This window comes from Saccostrea cucullata, unplaced genomic scaffold (assembly GCF_032062105.1).
Source record: "Saccostrea cucullata isolate Sc308-1 unplaced genomic scaffold, CSIRO_AGI_Scuc_v1 ctg4337, whole genome shotgun sequence".
NCBI classification, from domain to species: Eukaryota; Metazoa; Mollusca; class Bivalvia; order Ostreida; family Ostreidae; genus Saccostrea; species Saccostrea cuccullata.
Genome location: NW_026939901.1, coordinates 2,000 through 12,500, shown reverse-complemented (window position 1 = coordinate 12,500; position 10,501 = coordinate 2,000). Strand labels below are relative to the sequence as shown.

Genomic DNA, 10,501 nt, shown 5'->3' with positions numbered 1-10,501 from the left:
AATAAAAGTGAAAAAGAAACCTAAGAATAACAAGAAGGTCTTCCGCTGAAGACGGAAGACCTTAATAAGAAACAGAGTAAAAACAATATGTTCCCCAACTTCGTTTGGGGAACATAATTAAGGGTCAGCTGATAAAAGAGAAATTATACAATAATTAGGGGGAAGCTGTTAGTAGAAAGTAGAGGAATTATACAATAATTAGGGCTCAGATGATAGCAGAGGATTTATACAATAATTAGGGGGAAGCTGTTAGTAGAGGAATTATACAATAATTAGGGGTCAGCTGATAACAGAGGAATTATACAATAATTAGGGGCTGATAGCAGAGGAATTATACAATATACAGGGGGTCATACTGCAACATTGGGGACATAAAATGCTGCTCAAACACTTCTTTTTTTAAGTTGGAATCAGTCATCTTCACATTAAGAACTAAGACCCTATAACTTACTGCGGGGGAGTCTGCCCTCTGGACGGGCGATCCCCTGGCTCCCCCTGGTGGCAGGACGGGGACTCCTCCAATGGGGGCTGATTTAGTTCGCTTTGAGGGTGGGACTAGCTGAGGGGGCAGGGACTGGGGTACTGGATTCTTGTCCAGGGCCTTGTAAACCAAATGCATGCACTGAAAAGAAATCAAAATGTGTTAACTGATCTAAATAAAACAACAAAAAGTTCGATGAAAATTCGTCATGTATTCTATAAGGAATGTGAAAACAATATATGGTTTGAAGATGATGTCAAAACAGGAGGGGTTTGTTTTGTCAACATTCTATAAAGTTTTACCCCAAAATTTTTTTTTATAAAACTATGGATTGTTTTAACTGACTACAGAGAAACAAGATGCATCCAGAGTACTTGTTTTACAATGCTAATTAAGAGAGATGAGTCATGCACAGTTAATGTTGATTACACATTCCTTATAAAATATACAATATATTTTCATAGAACTTTCAGAATGAGATAAAAATTGCACATTTTATGGAATTGTGTCTCATCATATGCCTAAATAAACAGGAGTATGGGAAGTCAAGTGCCCATATCACAAGAGTTTTTCTCAGTTACACTCACACTAAAATAAACCGTCATGTTCAAAGTTGCACCGCCTTGACATACATGTACCATTGCTTACAAAAACTTAAGTATTTTACTGATTTGAGGTTTATTCTATAGAAAAAATGATGCTGACTAAACATTTTAAAATTCATTAATTTTCCTAGTAAAGTGGTTTTAATTTTATGGGGTTAGTCCACAAACTTTTTGATAACCCCTCGTATAATACTGACCACAAAAAACTCGTCTTTGTCCAGAAAGCCATCTTTGTCAATGTCACTGAGATCCCAGATTTTACCCAGTACCTCTATAGGAAGTTTAGAGTTGATCAGCATCTGTAAAAACAAAAACCCATAATTAGCTTTTAACCTTTGTCGAGATTTCATAAAGAAATGTTAATTTTTCTTTGTATTTTTAGGACACCTATTACCGTGTATCAGGTTTTTTCCGCGTCATGTTTTTTCGTGTTCGTACTAACTATCAAAACCACAGATATTATTAAGGTCTTCCGTTTCAGACGGAAGACCTTATAGTGATTCTACTGTTTCTTTTTATTATTATTAATATTATTTTTTTTTCCCCCTTTTCTTTTTTTGACGATTTCTCAGAGATGACTGGACAGATTCTCATGAAATTTTCAGGGATAGTAGAGAGTGAAAATATCTTTCAGATGTAGTTTTCAGTTTTTCAAAAGTCACTTCCGGTCGTCAGATATGTCCGATTTCCTGTTTTTTCAAAATAATTTTGTCTGAGTCATATCTCAGAAACGGTAAGAGATTAAGACATCAAACTTATATGAGTGATAGATCTTGATAAGTAGGCGAGCCCATTTGGGTTAAGATTGTCCGGCGTTACTTCCGGTCGTCACAGGAAGTGATCTAAGAAATCGAAAATTTCAACTTTTCTTTTATGAAACTTTTTTGCATCACATTATAACATCTTATTTGTTGTTTCGAAATTTATCAGTCTCACCGGAAACAAAAACAACAACTTCCGGTTATAAGAGAAAAACTGCATATTTTCAGTATTTTTCTTTCCCATAAATATTTCTTATAGATCAAGTATTTGTAATGATTTTTGTATATTTTATTTAGACTGCAAATGTCTACAGTAACGTCAAATATCTTTATGAAATTCACTTCCGGTCGCGTGATTTCCTGTCCTAAAAATGAGAAGTTATCAGAGCTTCATCTCGTAAACGGCAAGAGATTAAGACTTAAAACTTATAGGAGTGATAGATCTTGATGAGTAGGCAAAATCAGTTGTGATAAAATCATCAGCCGAAACTTCCAGTCGTCACAGGAAGTGATCCAAAAAATCGAATTTTTCAACTTTTCTTTTATGAAACTTTTTTTGCATCACATTAGAGCATCTTATTTGTAGTTTCGAAATGTATCAGTCCCAACGGAAACAAAAATTTTCTACTTCCGGTTAAAAGAGAAAAACTAAATAATTTGTGTATTTTTCATTCCCATAAATATTTCTTATAGTTAAAGTATTTGTAATGATTTTTGGATATGTTATTCAGACTGCAAATGTCTACAGTAATGTCTAATATCTCAGTAAAATTAACTTCCGGTCGCGTGACTTCCTGTCCTTAAAATCAGAAGTTATCATTGCTAAATCTCCTTAACGATCAGAGATTAAGACAATAAACTAATAGGGGTGGTAGAACTTGATGAGTAAGTAGACAAATCCTTTGAGTTTAAGATCGTCCGCCGTCACTTCTGGTTTTCACAGGAAGTGATCAAATAAATCAAAATTTTAAACTTTTCTTTATGGAATCTTTCTTAGTATTACCTTATAGCATCTTACTAGTAGTTTCAAAATATGTCGGTCCCATTGGAAACAAAAACGACGACTTACGGTTATGAGAGAAAAACTGCATAAATTGAGTTTCTTACTATCCCATAAATATCTTTTATAAAAAGAGTATTTGAAATGATTTTTGGACATGTTATTCAGACTGCAAATGTCTAGAGAAACCTCAAAATTAGACCTTTGAACCTTACTCAAAAAGTAATAAAGAAATCATTACCTTTATCTAGATTCAGCTTCAAGTGTTTATCTCAAGTTTACCTCTCTCTCTCTCTCTCTCTCTCTCTCTCTCTCTCTCACTCTCTCTCTGATGACCTTGACCTTTGACCTTGATAAATGACCTTGTACTTTGGCCCCAAAGGTCACGATCAAGCTAAAAGTCGTGGAGGTATTTGCAACTCTTACTCTAACAAATGCTTATAAAATATCCCCTCCATTCTCTAAAAAAAAAAAAAACAATCAGCAGCAACGTAGAGAAAATGTCTTCAAGCCAAACGGCACGAAATATTGACATAAGATTTGGAATAAAAGCAAGGGGAGACCTGAAAGAAAGTGTCCTGAGAGTTTTAAGGTGAGTCTCTAAACTATAATGAAATTGTAGTGAACATCGGCAAAATCTGCATTTTTTCTCTGTCTGAAATTTAGTTATTGCTGAGCATAAACATTAATTTAAGCTCGGATTGGCTATTTCTGCAATTGTTGTTAATATCATTCGATTCTTCTGCTCTATTACGACATTTTAATACCAAGTATTCTTGCTTTCTTAGGTGCATGGAATTTATTTCAATTCTATTTAGATTTAAATATGAATCGACCGAATTCGGAAAAAACAATTTTTCATATCAATTAAATTGTCACGCAGTTTATATAGGCTAAATCACTTGCAGTTACTCCACTCAATACGATATGGTGTTGAAAAAATGCCCATGACTCACTCACTGTTTTTCCGGGATTTTGAATTTCCTCTGCAACTGACCACGTGTATTACTTTCGCTTTTACAACTCTGAATATGCTAAGTGTCATTGCTTCACTGCAAATGTGTCCCATAATTATTCTAATCATTTTCCTACATCAAATATCACATCAAACAGGGAATATCTCAGTTTTTAAAGAAATTTGACCGGGACTTTACTACGAAACTATTTCTTTCACTACGAAACTATTTCCTTCAACCTTAAAATAATAAGCTTACAAAATACCTTTAATGTTGTGGAACTCGATGGCTCAGTGGTTAGCGTGTCCGACTTTCATTTTAATGGTTTTGGGATCGAGCCCAGCTGGAGGATTTTTTTTTTTTTTTGCATTTAATTTATTTTTTATTTGTCTGTTTTTTTAAATAGAAAAATATCCTTCTTACATATAAATAGAGAAGAACGGAAGACCTTATTTGTTGCTGTAGCAACAAGAGTTTCTAGTTATTTTAATATTTAAACAATCATAGGTCATTTACTGTTCCAAACTGACCAGCAGCTCAGGTATAATTAGTTTAATAGCTTCTCGCGAGGAACGTGACCCATGTAATTAGCTAGCTTGTCAATTAGTAAACAAACAATAAGGGCTTATACCTATTACCGGTATCTTGCGCTTGTCCGCTGATCCTGCTCTTTCTACCCTCTACGATATAAGCATTAAAAAATAAATCTACTACAAGAAGAAAACTTTGTATTAAATTTACGCTGTTTTATTTTCCACGATTCAGAACTCGTCGCAAACAACGCGGAAATTGGATACACGCAGAAAATTCCTGATATACGGTACATGTAACCTCCATGCACATCCAAAGATGATTTAATTGTAATATAAAAAGCAATTTTCATCAAAATTAACAGAGAACAGTCAGATAATTGATACTTTTTTATTACTTGATTGTTTTTCTGAGCTCTTAATTTTTTTTTACTACACTATTAGAGTCTGTGATGGCTTTACATGTATTTTAGATTTAAGAAATTGTTTTGAACTTAATTTCACTTGTTATATACTAGATCAAACTCTATTTCTGAACTGCTGAAGTTACAGACTAGATCAAACTCTATTTCTGAACTGTAGAAGTTATAGACTAGATCAAACTCTATTTCTGAACTGTAGAAGTTATAGACTAGATCAAACTCTATTTCTGAACTGCTGAAGTTATAGACTAGATCAAACTCTATTTCTGAACTGTAGAAGTTATAGACTAGATCAAACTCTATTTCTGAACTGTTAAAGTTATAGACTAGATCAAACTCTATTTCTGAACTGTTAAAGTTATAGACTAGATCAAACTCTATTTCTGAACTGTAGAAGTTATAGACTAGATCAAACTCTATTTCTGAACTGCTGAAGTTATAGACTAGATCAAACTCTATTTCTGAACTGTAGAAGTTATAGACTAGATCAAACTCTATTTCTGAACTGTTGAAGTTATTGACTAGATCAAACTCTATTTCTGAACTGTAGAAGTTATAGACTAGAGCAAACTCTATTTCTGAACTGTAGAAGTTATAGACTAGAGCAAACTCTATTTCTGAACTGTAGAAGTTATAGACTAGATCAAACTCTATCTCTGAACTGTAGAAGTTATAGACTAGATCAAACTCTATTTCTGAACTGTAGAAGTTATAGACTAGATCAAACTCTATTTCTGAACTGCTGAAGTTATAGACTAGATCAAACTCTATCTCTGAACTGTTGAAGTTATAGACTAGATCAAACTCTATTTCTGAACTGTAGAAGTTATAGACTAGATCAAACTCTATTTCTGAACTGTTAAAGTTATAGACTAGATCAAACTCTATCTCTGAACTGTTGAAGTTATAGACTAGATCAAACTCTATTTCTGAACTGTAGAAGTTATAGACTAGATCAAACTCTATTTCTGAACTGTAGAAGTTATAGACTAGATCAAACTCTATTTCTGAACTGTTGAAGTTATAGACTAGATCAAACTCTTTTTCTGAACTGTTAAAGTTATAGACTAGATCAAACTCTATTTCTGAACTGTTAAAGTTATAGACTAGATCAAACTCTATTTCTGAACTGTTAAAGTTATAGACTAGATCAAACTCTATTTCTGAACTGTTAAAGTTATAGACTGGTTCAAACTTTATTTTAGCTGTCATACACTGGTGTCCTTATTTTACTTACTGGTCTAACCCCCATCAGCAGACAGTAGACTGGGTTCAGACTTTTAAAAACTGGTTCATACTTTACTAAGCTGTTATACACTGGTTCAAACATTACTTCAGCTGTTCTACTGATTTCACTTACTGGTTTAACTTTATCACCAGACAGTAGATTGTTCACTGGGTTCAGACTTTTATAAACTGGTTCATACTTGGCCTTTTCAGCATCCTGTAAACAGTCAAGCCTTGTATACAATTTTATTAAATAAATAAAACAGGGTCTTCATAACATTCATGTAAATAAAATATTCTATAAACATGTACCAGTTGAAAGTATTTTGCACATTTTTTTCTTTTATCTTATTCATAATTTTCCTTTGAAGTGTTAATTACTACCTTTGTATAGGATACAAATTCAAAACAATTATCATACAATTTTGGCACCACACAGTAGTGAGTACAGTTAATTCAATTGTTTTGAACATATTTTATTGACAGCATGTCAAAGGGACTAGACACAAGTTATAAAAACATAGATAGTCCTCTTCCAATTCAATTCAATTTTAATTCAACAAAATAAATTCCAACTTTTTTTATTTCTTATTTCCCTAAAAACATTTAAACATGTAGTATATTTAGGCATAAATTCACTAGGAGGAATTGCCTAAAGTTATTATTGACAGTTAATTACTGTACTTTTTATATTAGAACTCACAGTGATGCACCACGGTACGTTAGAGACATGAGCTGTCAAGGAGGAGGAGGTGGTAGTCAGGGGGGATTCAGTACGGGTCTCCACTGGTCCCTGTACAAAGAAAATAGGAATTACCCAGTAATCTGAAATAACTGAGCTAAGTACTACAAAAAGACTCAAAACAAAGCGAGTGCCTGTCTTAGTAAAATGCAATAAATTCTCTTGGAAACAATGCCTGCATAGTACATTAACTACATTTACTGGGCAAATGGAATGACTCTTTGACAATAATTAATAAGCAAACATGCAATAAACTGTCTTGAAATTTTTTTTATTCAAAATCTTTGTATCGTTCCATGTTCAAATGTTTTTTTTAAATATCACTAATGAACATTCAGTAATACTGAACACTTTGCCGATGCTCTCCTACCAGATTTGGTGCTGGGGTCATTTCTGTCAGTTTAGATATGCTGAGCTCTATCTTGTTCTGCTCCAGGGCTACCAACTTCAGGGCCACATAGAACCCCGTCTTCTCCAGGTATCCCTTTCCTGAGGGGTCAGAGAGATCCCATATCTAAAAATAGACACGGTCAGAGATCCTATATCTATAAATAATCAGACATGGTCATAGAGATCCCATATCTATAAATAGTCAGACATGGTCATAGAGATCCCATATCTAAAAATAGACAGATATGGTCAGAGATCCCATATCTAAAAATAGACAGATATGGTCAGAGATCCTATATAGATCTATAAATACCATAAGTCAGATATGGTCAGAGATCCCACATATAAGAAAATAGTTAAAAAGAAGTTTGATGAAAAGTTCTTGTGCAATTTCTTTTAGAAAATGGGCATGAATGGAAGGTCAAGGTCAAAGACTTTTATTAAAGTTGAATTGCTCTCACCAATATCCAATCTGATGACATTGTTTTGAGGTTTCTTTGAATTATAGTAAAATGTGGAACATCACTAGACTGACAAATAAACTGGACAAATGTTATATACATATGCTATATACATGACAAGGCATAGAATTCTTTATTGTATATGTTCTTGTCAAGATCCATGACCAGTGGTCAGTTTGTGTTCTACCGTACTAACCTTTGAGAGGACAGTGTCTGGGAGAGAGGACTTTTTGAGGAAGCTGGCAGCATCTAGAGCTCCTATACTCCCCGTGTTGTTTGGATCAGCCTAGAAACAGTAAAATACTTCAAGCATCGACTAAAATAAGACATCAACAATTATAAAATCAAACAAGGAAGTACTTGATTATATTTATAAATCCATGTATTTAAAAATAGATGCAATATCCTTATTTAAACATGACTTTGCTTGTACTATTATTACTGTACATTAATCATGTTAATACAAAAATTCTTTAACATAGACATGATAGAAATAGTATTTTATAGAAAAAAAATACTCCCACTACTGTAATTGTAGTGAGAGCCATTAATGTTACCTGTTTATAGTAAGCTTCGTATACACCAATGTGGCTCCCAGCAATCTAAGAACAATTCAAATATGTCACTTAAATACATGTAATACCGCATAAGTAGAAATTTTAGCGATGATTTAATTTTGGCATTATTAGCGAGGCTGTGGTGATCGCTAAAATTGAATATCGCTAAAAATAAATTGCGTGTAATTTGTACTAGTTTCTATAGTGAGCATTTTAAAATTGCTAAAATTACTTCTCGTTAAAAATAAAATACCAGTTTTTAAGAAGAAATTGCTAAATTTGTGTCTCAGTAAAATTCCACTTATACGGTACATTTGAAATAGCTCAATGTTTCCTTTCAAAAAATAAATAAATAAATAAGCAAAACAAAAAATACATGCACTGACACAAAAATAAAACTACTAAACACTGTAGTTTTTTCCAAACAGATTTATCATGATGACTTTATCAACATTTTTTTAACACAGGTCCAAGTAGTAGATCTTTGATCTGTCAAAATATTTTTTTCGGACAGCTACAGTTCTGCAGCTACATCATTCTAAGTAGTTAGAATAATCTAACTGTGTCTCGGTACAAGCCCTCACCACAGTTAGAATACGTCCCATGTACATGTTGCAATGTAGCAAATTGGAGCAGATCCGCTCCGAAACGATTTTGAAGAATATAATTTAACGATTTGCACTGGAAATAACTATCAAATTAATCAAAACAAACCTTTTTGAGGTTGCATATGCCTTTTATCCCAAAAAATAATCCATAGAAGGACAAAAATCCAATTAATTTTCCCAACGTTTTCTCTCGCTTCAAATTTAATAAAACGGATGAATAAACAAAAAATGGTTTGTTAAAAGTTGAACTACATTTAATTCCCTTCCCCGGTATTACAAATCTTGTGTAATTAACATGTTGTTTATTATATTTTGACACTTTCTTGTGTGGCCGTCCGAATTTCCTCTGTCCTGTAAACAAACTTTTACGCTTCAGAAATGAGGTAAATAAAATCGAAAACATTTTTATTATTGTTTTTAATTGATCACAAAGGTGTAGAAAATTCATTTTTGTATGTTTGTGATATTTAAAAACAAGATGTGTTTGTGAAACACTATGCGCCCGGCGTCAACAAAGTTCTAAAAAGCTATTTTTAGTATATAGGTCACAGTCAAGGTCACAAGGTCATTGACCTTGATGTCATTTGAAGGAACTTTATTAGTGGAGTATGCATACCAAATATGAAGTCTCTATCTCTTATGGTTCAAAAGTTTTGGCAAAGGTTAAAGTTGACAACAGATAAACAGACAAACAGACAGGACAAAAACAATATACCCCTATCGATCCGGGCGCATAAAAATATCTATTTTTTAAATAAGAAGACTTATCGTTCTTAAAATCGTTCTTAAATTCCGCTTCCGCTTTCGCGCGTTGCATTAAGGGAAGGAAAACCCTCGTTTGAGGGTATACCCCCGTTTGAGGGTTCGACTAGACTGTTTACACAATTTAGCATATTAATGTACGAAATCAGAATCAATCGAAAGAAGTGCCACTTATTCGTGATATAAGGAGTATATATCTTCTCAAGAACATTGATTAATACAAGAAAAACAGTAATATATCTCTTTACAGTGAAGGGATTTACAGTGAACAGCTGGCCAACATTGATACATCGATCAAGAACACATCACACTTGTCAATTTGTGCTTTTCACCAGGACTTTGAACTGACAAAGAAATTTTGTTTTAAATTTATATATTAAATATACAAAGCTATATTTAATCTTCATTAATAATGCAACATGCACCCGAGTTTTGGTTTCCTATGCAAAATGTCAAGTCACACAACGGCCAGTTGCGTTCTCTAGTCTCCGGATGGTGTAGTCTTGGCTTGCACCACAAAATCGTTTTATGTTATACACTAAATACATATCCATCACTTCGACGCAATTAAAGAACACATATGGAAGAATATTGTAAGAAAACAACAAAAAATACACTTACTTGTCCTAGTGGTGGTACCGATGCCATTTTCCCGGCGTATCGGTATTAGATAGCTCGTACGTAATGTTATTCTTAGCAGAAGATTGATGTTATCATGGTTATAAATAACATTATTATTTACAATCATTTGAAGATACAAATAATAAATTTTTGCTTTACTTAAAAAAAAAAGTTTTTATTAGATTAATGCTGTCTTCTTTATAAAAATGTTTCTGTACAGAAATCATGCACACCATACATTTCTAGATATGATAACCAGTGATCATAAAAAGACACTTGTAAAGCTTTCATGATTTTTTGTTCCACACAATATGCATTATTGTATTAATCAAACTGAATTATGGGGATTAATTAAAACACAGGCACGTAGCATCGTTT

At 33.0% G+C, this 10,501-nt stretch overlaps 1 pseudogene; it reads right to left on the bottom strand.

Moving 5' to 3' along the window:
- Positions 1–10,177, bottom strand: part of LOC134254250 (epidermal growth factor receptor substrate 15-like 1) — a 36,924-nt pseudogene extending 26,747 nt beyond the window's left edge.
- Between the last annotated feature and the right edge of the window lie 324 nt (positions 10,178–10,501).